The sequence below is a fragment of the Rhinoderma darwinii genome, chromosome 11 (assembly GCF_050947455.1).
Source record: "Rhinoderma darwinii isolate aRhiDar2 chromosome 11, aRhiDar2.hap1, whole genome shotgun sequence".
In the NCBI taxonomy this organism is placed as follows: Eukaryota; Metazoa; Chordata; class Amphibia; order Anura; family Rhinodermatidae; genus Rhinoderma; species Rhinoderma darwinii.
This window is the reverse complement of record NC_134697.1, coordinates 69,498,652-69,514,517: the sequence shown is the minus strand read 5'-3', so window position 1 is coordinate 69,514,517 and position 15,866 is coordinate 69,498,652. Positions and strand designations below refer to the sequence as shown.

The following is a 15,866-nucleotide window of genomic DNA, read 5'->3' as shown; positions in this document are numbered from 1 at the left end:
CTCCCTGTTATGATGCCACAGGCCTCCTTGGTATGATGCCACAGGCCTCCGCTGCTATGCTGCCACAGGCCTCCCTTCGTATGATGCCGCAGGCCTCCGCTGTTATGATGCCGCAGGCCTCCCTGTTATGATGCCACAGGCCTCCCTGGTATTATGCCACAGGCCTCCCTGGTATGATGCCAAAGGCTTCCCTGGTATGATGCCAAAGGCTGCTCACACAAACGCACATGAACAGAACTTACCTGCTCCTGACGCGACCTCCGCTCTGTCAAACTTCTTCAGACTGGTCTTCTTGCGCCTTCGCCTCGCTGCACTGAACACATGACCGGAAGCCGCGGCCGGAACTCGTCATCTCACAGTCCGGCCGCGGCTTCCGGTCGACATGAACATGGCGCCGGATTTCGCTCTAGCAAAGACCTCAGTTTTGGTCTGTGTGTGAGCGGCGCATGCGCCGCTCACACATAGACCGCGTACGCTATAGTGGATGGGACGGCTCCCGTTCGCATTCTCTATGGGGATGTGTGTGCCGTATTCCATCACTGTATGTGTCGTTAATCGACACACACAGTAATGGAAACAAAAATGGCAGCCCCCATAGAGAAGTAAATGAAGTAAAAACGTAAAAAGTACAACACAACAACATACATTAATAAAATTTATTGATCTATCACACTAAAACACATAACATATTAAAAAAAAAGTTGGTCGTGACACTGTTCCTTTAAGGTATGTTTTATGTTTTGATATTTATGGCCTCCCACCACCAGTAACCCAATAAGGGACCACAACTTGAAATTAGTGTAAAGGCCACAGCAGCCATTTATTAAATACACAAAATATTCAAATGCAATTATATGCAATTATATAGGTGCAAATGAGGCCGGAGATATATCCTATATCTGAGTGACTCCCACCTACCTATTTTTTGGACCATAGCCTGGGATAAACCCCACCTAGCAGCTTCAGTAGCTGCGCCAATTCTAAACGAATTAGAGCTATATTCCAATCCCAGACAACAGGATACATTCCCGAAAAACCTGCACAAAACGATATTTAGACAGCGACAGACCATCCGCATGAACCAACAAAGATCCCAGCCCCTCAGGCCTAACTGTCACATAATATTGAAAACAGCGAACCGGGCATAACCTAGACCCTGGTAACGCCTGTAGGTGCACAAAAAAAACTTTCCCCGCTTGGTCTGTCTTTGATCTGCAAAGCAAGCATGACATGGAGGACCCTTTCAATTCAAAATCTATGAACAATAAACCCCCAGACACCCGCTTACTTGCCACCACCAACTCTGATATCCGGAACGCCCCAAAGAAAGCTAAAGAAAAAGCCAGCGTAAACAATCGAACTTCAAACCCGACACACAAACAGCCTGCAAATGCCCACAAAGAGATTCCAAGAGATCAAAAGATACCAGTTTCCTATAATCCCTAGACACGGAACGCCTCCGAAAAACCCTTCATCGCCTGCCTAACCAAAAAAGACTTAGTCATGTCTTCCTCCCCTCTGAGTCTAAACCAAAAAGCTAGTGCCTCACCCCCTCACTGTAAGAATTACAGGTAAGAATTACCTATAAAGTACAACAAGTATGCCAACCAATCCTTGGCATCAATACTCACCTGCACACTCCCCAAAAAGGCTTCCCAAACCTGTCAAACCGCAATGTACCACTTCCACGTAGCCCCACTAACTGACCGTCTAATTAACGACATCACCACCATCATACCACCTTCCAAAGACGCTCCGGACAAGCAATGCCATGAGTCTCCGCCCCCAGCATCAGCAGACGAAACCTGTCCCACTGTTGACGAGAAAGGGAATCAGCCACAGAATTGAGCACCTCTGGAACATGAATTGCTACAAAATGCAAATTCAACACCAGCCCCCTCAAAACCAAATGCCTCACTAATCGCACAACTGGAGGGGAATTCGCCGTTTGCGCATTGATGGCCTGAACAACTCCCAAATTATCACATACAAAATGCACTCTCCCGTCTTTCAGACAATCACCCCAGATTTCTGCAGCCACCACTATCAGGAACAGTTCTAGCAAAGCCAAATTACGGACAAACTCACATTCTTGCCATGCACTAGGCCAGACACCCGCGCACCACTGCCCCTGGAAATATTCCACAAAACTATAAGCAGATGATGCATTCCCAAAGAGTTCCAAATACGCACTAGATTCTGGCCTATCCATAAGAATGGACTGACCGTTGTAGCTTTGCAAAAATGTCCCCCACACCAACAAATCCGCTTTCAACTCACAGGGCAACCTAACAAAATGATGGGGAGAATGATCCCCAGCGGTGGCACTAGCCAACCGCCTACAAAAAACCTTCCCCATTGGCATAATCCGACATGCAAAATTCAAACGTCCCAACAAGGACTGCAAGTCCCGTAATTGAATCTTCTTCATACGTAATGCACGCGCAATCAAAATCTCTCAATTCCAGCAATTTATCCTCAGGCAAATGACATTCCATTCTGTCAGAGTCAATAATTATCCCCATAAACTTGATGACCGTCGTAGGTCCCTCAGTTTTCTCGGGCGCCAGCGGCACACCAAAGTCACTTGCCACCCTTTCCATAGCGTGGAGCAACCCTGCACACACATACGTAGCTGCAGGACCGATGAACAAAAAGTTGGCGAGATAGTGCAATGCCGAAGTCACCTGCGCCTCCTACTGAACCACCCATTCCAAAAACGTGCTAAACATCTCAAAATAAGTGCAGGAAATGGAGCAGCCCATCGGAAGGCAACAATCAACGAAATATCCACCCTGCCAACAACAACCCAACCAACAACAAAAACTCTCCGGGTGCACTGGCAACAAACGAAGCACGGCTTCAATGTCGGTTTTTGCCAAAAGAGAGCCCTTCTCATACTTGCGAACCCAAACGACTGCAGCATCGAAAGAATTTTAACTAACTGCGCAAAGGTTAGGGTCAATGCCATAGTTCACTGACTCCCCTTCAGGATAAGACAGGTGATGTATAAAGCGGAATTTTTTAACCTCCTTTTTTGAACCAAACCCTGAGGGGAAACCCGCAAACAAGGAACAGGGAGGGAGGAAAACTGGCCACCCTAGCGGCCCAAAGCCACCTCTTTCATCAATTTTTCCGTAACTAAATCGGGCCGCACCAAATTAGACGACAAATTGCATGACACCCCCTCCCAGACTGTAGAATTACAAGGAATCCGAAAACCCTCCGCCAAACCCCGAAACATTAAATCCGCCACCTTCTTATTTGGGTACACCTTTAAAAACGGAAGCATCCGTTCCACCCTCACTGGCGTCGCCCCTCTTTTTCTCAGCATCTCCCAGTTTGCCCTTATGCTTCCTGAATCATCTGGACAAACCATGGGCGCTTCCGCAACCGGAGCACTCGTGCTTGTATCTGCAATCGGAGCCAAATGTACAATGGCCCTCGCTGAACTGCCAGCAACATCCTTTCCTGGATGAAGCCAACCGTCCTGTTGCTGACCCCTGACCGCCGGCTGTGTCACGAAAGGGCTGATGCCCCTGCTTCGGAGCCGACATTAACCGCATCCAAAGACTAATATCCTTGTGATCACATCTCAAGGAAGGCCGCACCGCCTTCCGCTGACTAAATTGTTCGTCGTACCTCAACCATGCGTTACCCCCATACACCCTCTACACCTCCGAATTCATGTAATAAAACAGCGCTGAGCAATTCTTCGGTGCCTTTTTGCCCTCAAACATACGAGGAATCAACCGATAACGACGCTGCTGCTCTTCCTCCTTTTTACTCTCATCCGATTTCCACCTATCCAGATTAAACTTTTCCAATTACAACAAAGTAAAAATTTCCACATATTCATCCTTCCATATAGTCTCTCTGATCTCTGACTTCAAATGCGCCCCAAGCGGGCCTTCAAAGCACATATTCACCTCGCCTCTCGCCGCGTTAGCCAAACGCACGTCATCCCCCACCTTCTTGGACGTACCAGCCTCCACATTAACAGACTTATCCACATCCACCACAGCCCCCGCACCAGGCTCCACCACACTAGCAACTGCAATCCCTGCCGCAGACGCACTGCCACACACCTCAATGGCAGCACCCTCGCCGGGGACTGACCTACGTCCCCCATACCTTTACTAAAAAATTCCTGCATACCCTTAAAAAACAACTGCATATTAGCCACAGAAAACATTCCCCCCACATTCTCCCCACCCGTCCCCAGAACAGAAGTAGTGGTCCCTGAGGTGACGAACCAGCGACCGTCTCCATGGATCCAGATGGTCTCTCCTCCGATTGCGGCATTGCAGGGGGGTGATGATCCAGCACCACCCTCGCCCCGCAGCTGGCAGATGTCCAGGCTGAAGTTGCACAAGGCCCAGTCGACACTGGCCCTTCCAAGTAGCTGCCACCTGCTTCTGGCGTGGCATAAAGAGACAAACAATCCACTCTCCCAGGACCATCTGTATCCGCAAGGCTATTCTCCAAATCCTCTGGAGCTCTCGACAACAAGTCCTGCGTCACGCCGGGTGGGCAAGATGTCCGCCAACCCCCCCTCACCGGAAGGGCCGCAACGTCGAGACGACTCCTGGACCGGGCACTTCCGGTCCCCGCAGCACGCCTCCCTGCTCCAGCAGGAGGCGACGACATCTTCTCCAAAGAGCCCGCCCGCCGCTCGCAGCAGCCCGCTCGTGCAGTCCCTGATTCCGTCTGCTGAGCTCCTCCAGCACCCGGAACATCAGCGCTGGAGAGTGCCGTCACTTCCGGTCCCTCCGCCACTTCCGGTCTGGCCGTTGAAGACAGGAGGAGGGAACATGGCTGCGGCCCCACTTCTCTTGCCACCTCCAATCCCGCCCGCCTGCCGGGATTCCTCCCTGACCTCCTAGCCCCCAAGCCTGGCACCCGCTTAGGAGCCGGAGGAGGAGGGTCCCTGGTGGGGCTCACATGGCGCCGACGGGGCTGAGGAGTTACCTCAGGGGAAAAATGGTGACTCCTGCTGCCCTTCATGCCCGAAACTACAGCCGCAGGTACAGGAGGCAGAGCACTAGCAAAGTGGTGCTCCAGCCAGCCAGTCCCATGCAGCAGGGCCAAATCTCGAATCCTGGCCATCATGGACTCCAAGGAACCATCTATGCTGAAGGTAAGTTAAGTACACTACACTGCACTACACTGAAAATTCCTTCTGCTGTCCAGCGGGAAAGAGGGCTGCCTCTATCCCACCAGAGCTTATATACCCCATACTCCTCCCTCAACTTAAAGATCCACCCCTATGCCAACCCCCTTCTGCTTAACACTTTAACCCCCTTCCAACTTAGCATCTAACTATAGCTACGTTGGGCTTACTATATGCCGAGTACCCGGTAGACAACACACATTTCGCCATTCACGGTCGCTGCGACAGATGACCCTATCTGTCCGCCTAATAATAGAATCCCCTACCACCAGTGTCTGTCTGACCTCTGCTGCACACCTACTTCCATCCTTCCTACAGCAGTCCTTGTCCTGGTTGCTAGGAGCAATGCCCTGCTGCAGTGATGCTGGCTCTGGACTTGCATCCCTAATATAAGCCAAACAGGCATATTTACTAGGTTATGCCACTTTTTCCCCTACCCTTCCTCTAACTGTTACCCAGCTACTAATCTCTGGATCCTGAGCTTGCCTGCCTCCACCCATGCCCATCTCACTGGCCCCAGCCAGTGCCCGCTCAGTGAGCTCTACTCACTAGAACTAGAACTCCTCTCCAGGTTTGCAATGCTCCTAAGTGTTGCAGTCTGCATATTTAGATCCAGTACTTGAGCTACCAAATACACAACATGCTGCATCTAGAGCAGAGATATTCACCCTCAAACGGCTGTGCAAGGCATGCATTCATTGCACAACACGCACACCTGGTAGCATTGTCTATGGAGAACATTTTTAAATGGGGATAAACAGTATAGCAAGACAAAAAATGTTGCAGTGCCGAATACAGAAAAATTCACAAAGAAAATGTATCAAACCTTATTTTCCTATGTCCTTTAGTTAAACTATGTCCACTTGTTTAACTATGCACTTATCTGCAATCTCGCATTTTGCTGTACACTCGCTTCACTCAGGAAAACCTTGCTAAGGCCTTATTCACACAAGAGTATTTCACGTCTCTGTTACGCGCGTTAAACTAACGGATGTCACACGGACCTATGAAATTCAATGGGGCCATTCAAACATTCAGTGTTTTTCACGCAGCGTGTGTCCACTGCATGAAACTCACTGCATGTCCTATTGTTGTGCGTTTTTTGCGAATCATGCACCCATTGAAGTCAATGAGTGCGTGGAAAAAACGGATAGCACACGGACGTACATCCGTGTGCTGTCTGTGATTCACAAACCAGTTGCTAAAGAAATCATGAGTAAAAAATAAAACACCTCCTTCAGTTTTATTTTGCTGACATAAAGACATACACGCGTAAAAAACGCAGACACGCACCCTACACGGATGCCACACGGAACTGCAACGCAGGAAAAACGCTGTGTGACACGCTCGTGTGAATAAGGCCTTATAGTCACTCACCTTATAGCTCAGGCAGCAAACAAGGCCCAGGTGCAGCTAATTAACAGACCAGGTGCAGCTAATCAACTGATTTATTATTTTTTTACCCTTTGGAAAAAAAAAATCCCCCCTTTTGGTTTTTCATCCCCACCACATGCAAACAAAACAAAAAAACAATGTTGTAATACAAACCATACGTGCTGAAAAGGCCTGTATTTGAAATGAGCGGTAATACCCTACATTTGCCTTGAGATGGCACTAGTAAACTCTGAAGGATGTCTGTTTTCAAAACACACAGTAATCAAATATACAACTTTATTTATATTTAACTAGCAATAAAGCCGTTGTGTGTAAAAAATACAGCAGGATCTAGAAAAGTCTGTCCTGTAATATGTCATCACTCTGCCACCTATATCCCACTCTGTCCCCTAGGTGTACCACCACTGTCCCCTGTATGCCATCACTGTCCCCTTGGTATACCACCACGGTCCCCTGTATGCCATCACTGTCCCCTGGGTATGCCACCACTCTTCTACCTGTAAGCTAATTGTGCAAAAAATACAATGGGCTGTAGAAAACTCTGACCCCTAACATGTTGTCACTCTGTCCCCTTTATGCCCCCACTCTGTCCCCTGTATGCTACCACTGTACCCTGGATTCCCCCACTCTGTCCCCTGTATGCTACCACTGTACCCTGGATGCCCCCACTCTGTCCCCTGTATGCTACCACTGTAACCTGGATGCCCCCACTCTGTCCCCTGTATTCTACCACTGTACCCTGGATGTCACCACTCTGTCCCCTGTATGCTACCACTGTACCCTGTATGCCACCACTCTGTTTCCTATATGCCATCACTGTTCTGTGTGTCACCACATTCCTCCCTGTATGCTAATTGTGCAAAAAAATACAATTGGCTATCGAAAACTCTAGGTGGTCAGTTCTTTTATTGTTCATGAAACATTAAAATACAAAATGCGGAAGCATTTACGGGATGATAATCCTCCCGGGGCAATAGACGTGGGCCCCTTCCACGTGTTGCTTCATAGAATTATTTTTTTAAGGTTTCATAATTTTTTGCCTCCCATGTCTATTATACTGACTTTATCCACACATTGACCTCCAGATAGTGATGGATCCCCTACTCAATACCCTTCTACTGGCACAACATAACCAGCTCTACACCCTTGCTCAGAGAGTCCACTACTCCATACACCTCTTTCTGTAGCGGACGAGTAGAGGGGGAAGAGGGCTATTGAGTAGTAGAATCTCCCCCTCTACTCCTCCGCTACAGAAAGAGACATATTGAGTAGTAGACTCTCCCAGCGTCGGTGTAGAGCGGGTTGCCTTGCACCTCCTTCTTTAAAAAGTGAGTCATTGGCAATATGGCTTTCCTTTTATATGTTAGTATGATGATGATGGTTCCATACAAATTGGTCATCAACATTGGAAGATTTCTTTCTATACAGGTTGCCATATACGGAAGACTAGGCGGAGCAGCCTCTGGCCGGTCCTCCTAGGCTTCCTGTCAGTGTGACTGTCACGTCACAATGACCGTTAGAATACATTACACTGCCTAGGTAGTGTGATGTATTATAGCAGCAATCAAAGCTGCAAGTCCTCAAGTCCCCTAGTGGGACAAAAAAAAAAAGTAAAAGAAAGTTAATAAAAGAGTAAAAATAAAAGTTATGTTAAAAAAACAGCTTTTTTTCCTATAATAAGTCTTTTATTATAGGGAAAAAATGAAAATGTTAAAAAAGTACACCGCGTTCATAGCGACCCAAACTATAAACTATAATGTTATTTTCCCCGCAGGGTGAACACGGCAAAAAAAAAAAATCAATAAAAACTATGCCAGAGTAGCTATTTTTTGGTCACCACCCCTCTCAAGATATAGAATAAAAAGTGATCAAAAAGTCGCATATACCCCAAAATAATACCAATAAAACTACAACCCGTCGCGCAAAAAACAAGCCCTTACACAACTTTTTTGACTGAAAAATAAAAAAGTTATGGCTCTCAGAATATGACACAAATAATACATTATTTTATAAAAAAAGTGATTTTATTGCGCAAACGCGGCAAAACATAAAGAAACCTATATACATATGGTATCGCCATAATCGTACCGACCCGCAGAATAAAGTAAAATTGTCATTTATAGTGCACGGTGAACGCTGCAAAAAATTAACTAAAAAACATTGTCAGAATTGCTGGTTTTTGGTCACCAGGCTTGCAAAAAAATGTAATAAAAAGTGATCAAATAATCGCATGTACCCCAAAATGGTACCAATGAAAAGTTCAGATTGTCCCGCAACAAATAAGCCCTCACACAGCTCCGATAGAGAAAAAATAGAAAAGTTCTGACTCTCAGAATATGGAGATGCAAAATGTGCAGAGCGTTTCAAAATCGGATAAGATCCGGCGCCATTTATCAATGCGACACTGGCAACACATCTGCAGAATATTATTTATTTACAGCATTATTATACCCATTTATTACGCCCTGATGTACTTTGCCCAGCTTACACATGCCCTCCACATTATAAACTGAAATACCAGCAAAGCCCCAAACAGAACTACTACCAAGCAAAATCTGCGCTCCAAAAGCAAAATTGCGCTCCCTTCCTTCTGAGCCATGCAGCATGCACAAACAGCAGTTTGCGCCCACATAAATGGCATCACCATACCCGGGAGAACCCGCTTAACGTTTTATGAGGTATTTGTCTTCAGTGGCACAAACTGAGCACAACATATTATGCACTAAAATGGCATATCAGTGGAAAATTGCAATATTTACACCATCCACTGTGCATTAACCCCTTTGCGCACTATGACTTAATTGCACGTTATGGTGTGGGGGTTGATGTATGGAGTGGGCTCACATGTTGAGCCCACTCCATACGCTGCGGGTGTCAGCTGTGTATTACAGCTGACACCCGGGACTAACGTACAGGAACAGCGATCGTGCGGTTATGGAAGCCTGTAAGAATAACAATATACTGCAATACATTAGTATTGCAGTGTATTGTACCAGCGATCCAATGATCGCTGGTACAAGTCCCCTAAGGGGAATAATAAAATGTGTAAAATTATTAAAGTTATTAGTGGTGAGAAAAAAATAAAAAGTTCAAAAAAACCCCCCTCTTCCCATTTTTATTCTAAAGTAATGTAAAAAAATAAACAAAATTGGTATCGCTACGTCCGTAAAAGTCAGAACTATTACATTATACCATTATTTAACTCGCACAGGGAACAGCATAAAAAAGAAAATAAGTAGTTTAAAACGCCAAAATCGCTGTTTTTTTGTCACCTTAGCTCTCCAAATAAAATGTAATATAACTTTTAGATCGCTTTTTATGCACCAAAAAATGGTACCAATAAAAACAGCTCGTCACACAAAAAATAAACGCTCACACCGCTCAATCGACCTAAAAATAAAAAAGTTACGGCTCTCAGAATGTGATGAAACAAAACAATTTTTTATCTTAACAAATAGATTTTTCTTTCTAAAAGTAGTAAAATATAAAAAAAACAATATCAATTTGGTATCATCGTAATTGTATTGAGCCGCAGAATAAAGTAACGTTTTTGTTTTTACCGCACGGCTAAGGCCGTAAAAATGTAAACCCCAAAAAATGGAGGAATCACAGTTTTTTCCAATTTCAACCCGCAAATATATATTTTTTCAGTTTCCCAGTACATTTTATGGTATTTTAAATGGTGTCAATAAAAACTACAACTGTTCCCGCAACTACTGCATGGTGTCTGTATGTTCTTTGTGTTTGCGTGGGTATCCTACTTTCACTCCGGGTTTCACCTACATACTCTTGGATGAATTAGCTTTCGAAGAAATTGAACTTAGGCTTTAATTGGGCACCGATAGACTTCTTTGCGTCCCTAATGTATCTTTGTATACCTCAGATTACATACATTTTCTTGAATCATTGCTTCTAGGGGATAATGTGAGAAAAATGGTGCTGCACAAAACACTATACAGCGGCATGCGGAGTGCCACCATAGGAACCATGTGTCATGTCTGGCCCTACTGTCTCATACACATGGCTCTGCCCTTTCGCATGAAACTATAGTGTACTTGTATGTGCATGTGTTAAGAAATAAATTTTTAAGTCCCTTGGTGGAAAATAAGCAATATACCTATAAGCAGATGGTAATGATTGTTGCCACCAACTCAATAAATAATTACCGTCTATGTTAATATGAGCAAAAAAGTGTCTGGTTTGGAGGCATGAAGTCACACTGAATTTTTATGTGCATGAATGAAGGTGGTGTTGTGATAGATTGTGAAAATCAGAAGGGGGGACCACCCTTTGATTGCATCACAGGGAATCCCTCTGACGTGATCGAGTCCCATACCTTATATGGCCAGACAGCACAGGGTCCATTGAAGAACCCCAGGGCTGTCTTACCATATTTCTCTTTGTTAGGGCATACTGCGGTTTGCTCTAACAACTGCCTGTGTACAATCAGTACACAGACTAATTTATAGTTATAAAATACAAATGAAAAATCCACCCATGGATAAAAAATTTTTAAAAAAATCCACAGAAATGCACATTTTTACAATTGGCAAATTGTGAATATACAGTTATATAATCAATATGGGCTTAAGCTTATGTGCAGACTCTCAGCTTTAATTTGAGGTTATTCACATCCCAATTTGAGGAAGGGTTTAGGAATTACAGCTCTTTAATATGTAGCTGCCTCTTTTTCAAGGGACCAAAGGTAATTGGACAATTATCTCAAAAGCTATTTAATGGTCTGCATGGGCTATTCCCTTGTTAATCCATCATCAATTCAGCAAATAAAAGGTCTGGAGTTGATGCCAGGTGCGGCATTTGAATTTGGAAGCTGTTGCTGTGAACCCACAACAGGAGGTCAAAGGAGCTCTCAATGCAAGTGAAACAGACTACAGTTAGGCTGAAAAAAATGAAGAAATCTATCAGAGAGATAGCACAAATGTTAGGAGTGGCCAAGTCAACAGTTTGGTACAGTATTCAAAAAAAAGAGCACATTGGTGATCTCGCTAACTCCAAAAGGCCTGGACATCCACGGAAGAAAAGAGTGGTGGATAATCGCAGAATCCTTTCCATGGTGAATAAAAACCCCTTCACAACATCTACCAAAGTAAAGAACACTCTTCTAGAAGTAGGTGTATCAGTATCTAAGTCTACCATTAAGAGAAGACTTCATGAGAGCAAATACAGAGGGTTCACCCCAAGCTGCAAGCCAATAATCAGCCTCTAAAATAGAAAGGCGAGATTAGACTTTGCCAAACAACATGTAAAGAAGCCGCCCAGTTCTGGAACAGCATTCTGTGTACAGATGCAACTATCATCAACCTGTACCAGAATGATGGGAGGACGAAAGTATGGAGAAGGCTTGGAACGGCTCATGATCTAAAGCACACTGTAATGGCGGGGGGTAGGGAGACGGACAAGTGAGCCCTAATCTACCCGCCACTCTGTCCCTGCCTACTTGCAACGACCCGCCCTAGGCGACGGGGTACAACTGGGCGGCGGTCCCTGCGCTCAGTAAGTGCACGACAAACACGACAAACATACAAAGGAACACAAGCAAGGAAAAGGGGCAGTTGCCCACGGCAACACCGTGAGCAACCAGAGTGGTGAACGAGCCGAGTCAAGCCAGGAGTGTGCGAGGTACAAAACGAAGAGCAGAAGAGTAGTCAGTAAGCCAGGGTCTGTATGGAGCAGGATCAAAAATAGCAGGAGCTGTAGCTGGGCCAGGAACCACAAGAAAAGAATAACCAGCACAGAGGGACAGGAAGGGCAGGCTTAAATAGACCGAGGGCGGGAGCTAGCTGAGTCTGGCCAGGTTACGATAGGCTCTCCCACTCCTAAGCCTGCCAGCCACAGTGGTGGAAGCAGGAGTCAGTCTCAGGGATGTAGCCTCAGGTGCTGACTGATTAATTCTGGGAGTTAACCCCGAAGCTGTGCTTGGCAGATCCTTTACAGTCCCTCCCCTTTTATGAGGGGCCACCGGACCCTTTCTAAGTGGACCTGGCTTACTGGGGAAATGCAGGTGGAACCTCCTGACCAATACCCCAGCGTGAACATCCCGGGCGGGTACCCAAGTCCTCTCCTCCGGCCCGTATCCTCTCCAATGGACCAGGTACTGGAGGGAGCCTTGGACCATCTTGCTGTCCACAATCCTGGCCACCTCGAATTCCACCCCCTCAGGGGTGAGGACGGGAACAGGAGGTCTCCTCGAGGGAGCCAAGGACGGGGAACAGCGTTTGAGGAGGGAGGCATGAAACACGGAAGGAGACAGGATTGAGGACCTCAATGACCTTATACGGCCCAATAAACCGGGGAGCAAACTTCTTGGACGGAACCTTGAGACGCAAGTTCCTAGACGACAACCACACCAGATCCCCGACCTTAAACAGGGGTTTAGCAGAACGTTTTTTATCAGCCTGAGTTTTTTGTACGCTCTGGGACGCCTCTAGGTTTTTCTGAACCTGGGCCCAGACTGTGCACAGTTCCCGATGAACGACCTCTACCTCGGGATTGTTGGAACTACCAGGTGAAACGGAGGAGAACCGTGGATTAAACCCAAAATTACAAAAAAAGGGAGAGACCCCTGACGAGTTACTGACCCGGTTATTAAGGGAAAATTCGGCGAGGGGAATGAAAGAGACCCAATCAAATTGACAGTCAGAGACAAAACACCTTAAGTATTGTTCTAGAGATTGATTAGTCCTCTCCGTTTGGCCATTGGTTTCAGGATGGAAGGCAGAGGAGAAGGACAGATCAATCCCCAACTTCATACAGAAGGCTCTCCAAAATAATGAAACAAATTGTACCCCTCTGTCCGAAACAATATTGACAGGGACCCCATGGAGACACAGGATGTGTTTGACAAACAAGGTAGCCAACGTCTTGGCGTTGGGTAGTTTCTTGAGGGGCACAAAGTGGCACATCTTACTGAAGCGGTCCACCACCACCCACACCACCGACTTGCCTTGGGATGGAGGCAAATCGGTGATAAAATCCATGGAGATATGTGTCCAAGGTCTCTGGGGAATGGGCAACGAATGCAGTAAGCCCGCTGGTCGGGACCTGGGAGTCTTGGACCTAGCACAAACCTCACAAGCGGCGACGTAGGCCTTAACGTCTTTAGGCAACCCAGGCCACCAATAATTTCTGGTAATGAGGTGTTTGGTACCCAGGATGCCTGGATGGCCAGATAGTGCGGAGTCATGATTTTCCCTAAGTACCCTTAGCCGGAATTGCAGGGGAACAAACAGCTTGTTCTCAGGAAGGTTCCCGGGAGCTGAACCTTGATCAGCAGCAATATCAGAGACTAAATCAGAATCGATCGAGGAAATGATTATACCTGGAGGCAAAATACAAGCAGGATCTTCCTCCGAAGGAGGGCTGGCCATGAAGCTACGCGACAGTGCATCAGCCTTAATATTTTTAGACCCAGCCCTATAGGTAACCAAAAAATTGAATCTGGTAAAAAATAACGCCCATCGAGCTTGTCTCGGGTTTAGCCTCCGGGCAGATTCTAGGAAAACCAGATTCTTGTGGTCGGTAAGGACCGTTACCTGGTGCCTAGCCCCCTCCAGGAAGTGGCGCCACTCTTCAAATGCCCATTTAATGGCTAAGAGTTCGCGGTTGCCAGTATCATAGTTACTTTCAGTTGGCGAAAACTTCCTGGAGAAGTAGGCACAGGGGCGGAGATGGGTGAGGGACCCGGTACCCTGGGACAAGACAGCCCCCACTCCCACCTCAGATGCGTCAACTTCCACGATAAATGGCTCCATTTGGTTGGGCTGAACCAGCACCGGGGCCGAGATAAAGCACTTCTTAAGGACCACAAAAGCCTGGACAGCCTCAGGAGGCCAGTGGAGGAGATCAGCACCTTTGCGAGTGAGGTCCGTAAGGGGCTTAGCGATGACCGAGAAGTTAGCAATAAAGCTCCTGTAATAATTAGCGAACCCCAAAAAACACTGTAACGCCTTCAGGGAGGCAGGTTGGACCCATTCCGCCACAGCCTGAACCTTGGCGGGGTCCATGCGGAATTCATGAGGAGTGAGGATTTGACCCAAAAATGGAATCTCCTGTACCCCAAACACACATTTTTCGGTTTTGGCAAACAGTTTGTTTTCCCGAAGGACCTGGAGCACCTTCCTGACATGCTCAATGTGGGAGGACCAGTCCTTGGAAAACACCAGTATGTCATCAACGTACACTACCAGAAATATCCCCAGGTAATTTCTCAAAATCTCATTTATGAAATTCTGGAAGACCGCAGGGGCATTACACAACCCAAAGGGCATGACGAGGTATTCGAAATGGCCTTCGGGCGTGTTAAACGCAGTCTTCCACTCATCCCCCTCTTTGATGCGAATAAGGTTATACGCCCCCCGTAAATCCAATTTAGAAAACCATTGGGCCCCCTGAACCTGATTAAAGAGATCAGGAATCAAAGGAAGGGGATTCTGGTTTCTTACTGTGACCTTATTCAGGCTACGGTAGTCAATGCATGGCCTAAGACCACCATCCTTCTTCCCTACGAAGAAGAAGCCAGCACCTACCGGAGAAGAAGAGGGTCGAATGTAACCCTTGGCCAGGGATTCCTGGATATACACTCTCATGGCTTCACGTTCGGGACAAGAAAGATTAAATATCCTACCCTTAGGAAGCTTAGCTCCTGGTACCAATTCGATAGCGCAATCGTATTCTCTATGAGGAGGTAACACTTCGGAGGCCTCCTTAGAGAAAACATCAGCGCAGTCCTGAACAAACTCGGGTAGCGTATTCGCCTCCTTAGGGGGAGAAATAGAATTAACAGAAAAACATGACGTACAACATTCATTACCCCATTTGGTTAGCTCCCCAGTATTCCAGTCAAACGTGGGATTATGCAACTGCAACCAGAGAAGACCTAGAACCAAATCGTACGATAATCCCTGCATCAACAGTACAGAGCATTGCTCCAAATGCATGGAGCCAACAAGGAGTTCAAAAACAGGGGTATGCTGTGTAAAATAACCATTAGCAAGAGGAGTGGAGTTGATACCCACTACCGGGACAGGTTTAGGCAAATCAATCAGAGACATAGCTAGAGACATAGCAAATTCCACAGACATGATATTAGTAGAGGACCCTGAATCCACGAAGGCACTGCCAGTGGCAGACCGGCCAGCAAACGAGACCTGAAAGGGAAGCAAGATCTTAGTACGTTTCATATTTACGGGAAATACCTGTGCGCCCAAGTGACCTCCCCGATGATCACTTAGACGCGGAAGTTCTCTGGCTGCAATCTTACGCTTAGGACAGTTGTTCA

The 15,866-nt window shown here is 46.5% G+C and overlaps 1 long non-coding RNA gene across 1 annotated transcript in view; it reads right to left on the bottom strand.

Moving 5' to 3' along the window:
• Nucleotides 1-6,751, bottom strand: part of LOC142662881 (uncharacterized) — a 50,322-nt gene extending 43,571 nt beyond the window's left edge. Inside the window, exon 1 of the long non-coding RNA XR_012851025.1 lies at nt 6,722-6,751. This is a non-coding gene — a long non-coding RNA (uncharacterized LOC142662881). The remainder of the gene's footprint in view (nt 1-6,721) is intronic.
• Nucleotides 6,752-15,866: the final 9,115 nt, after the last annotated feature.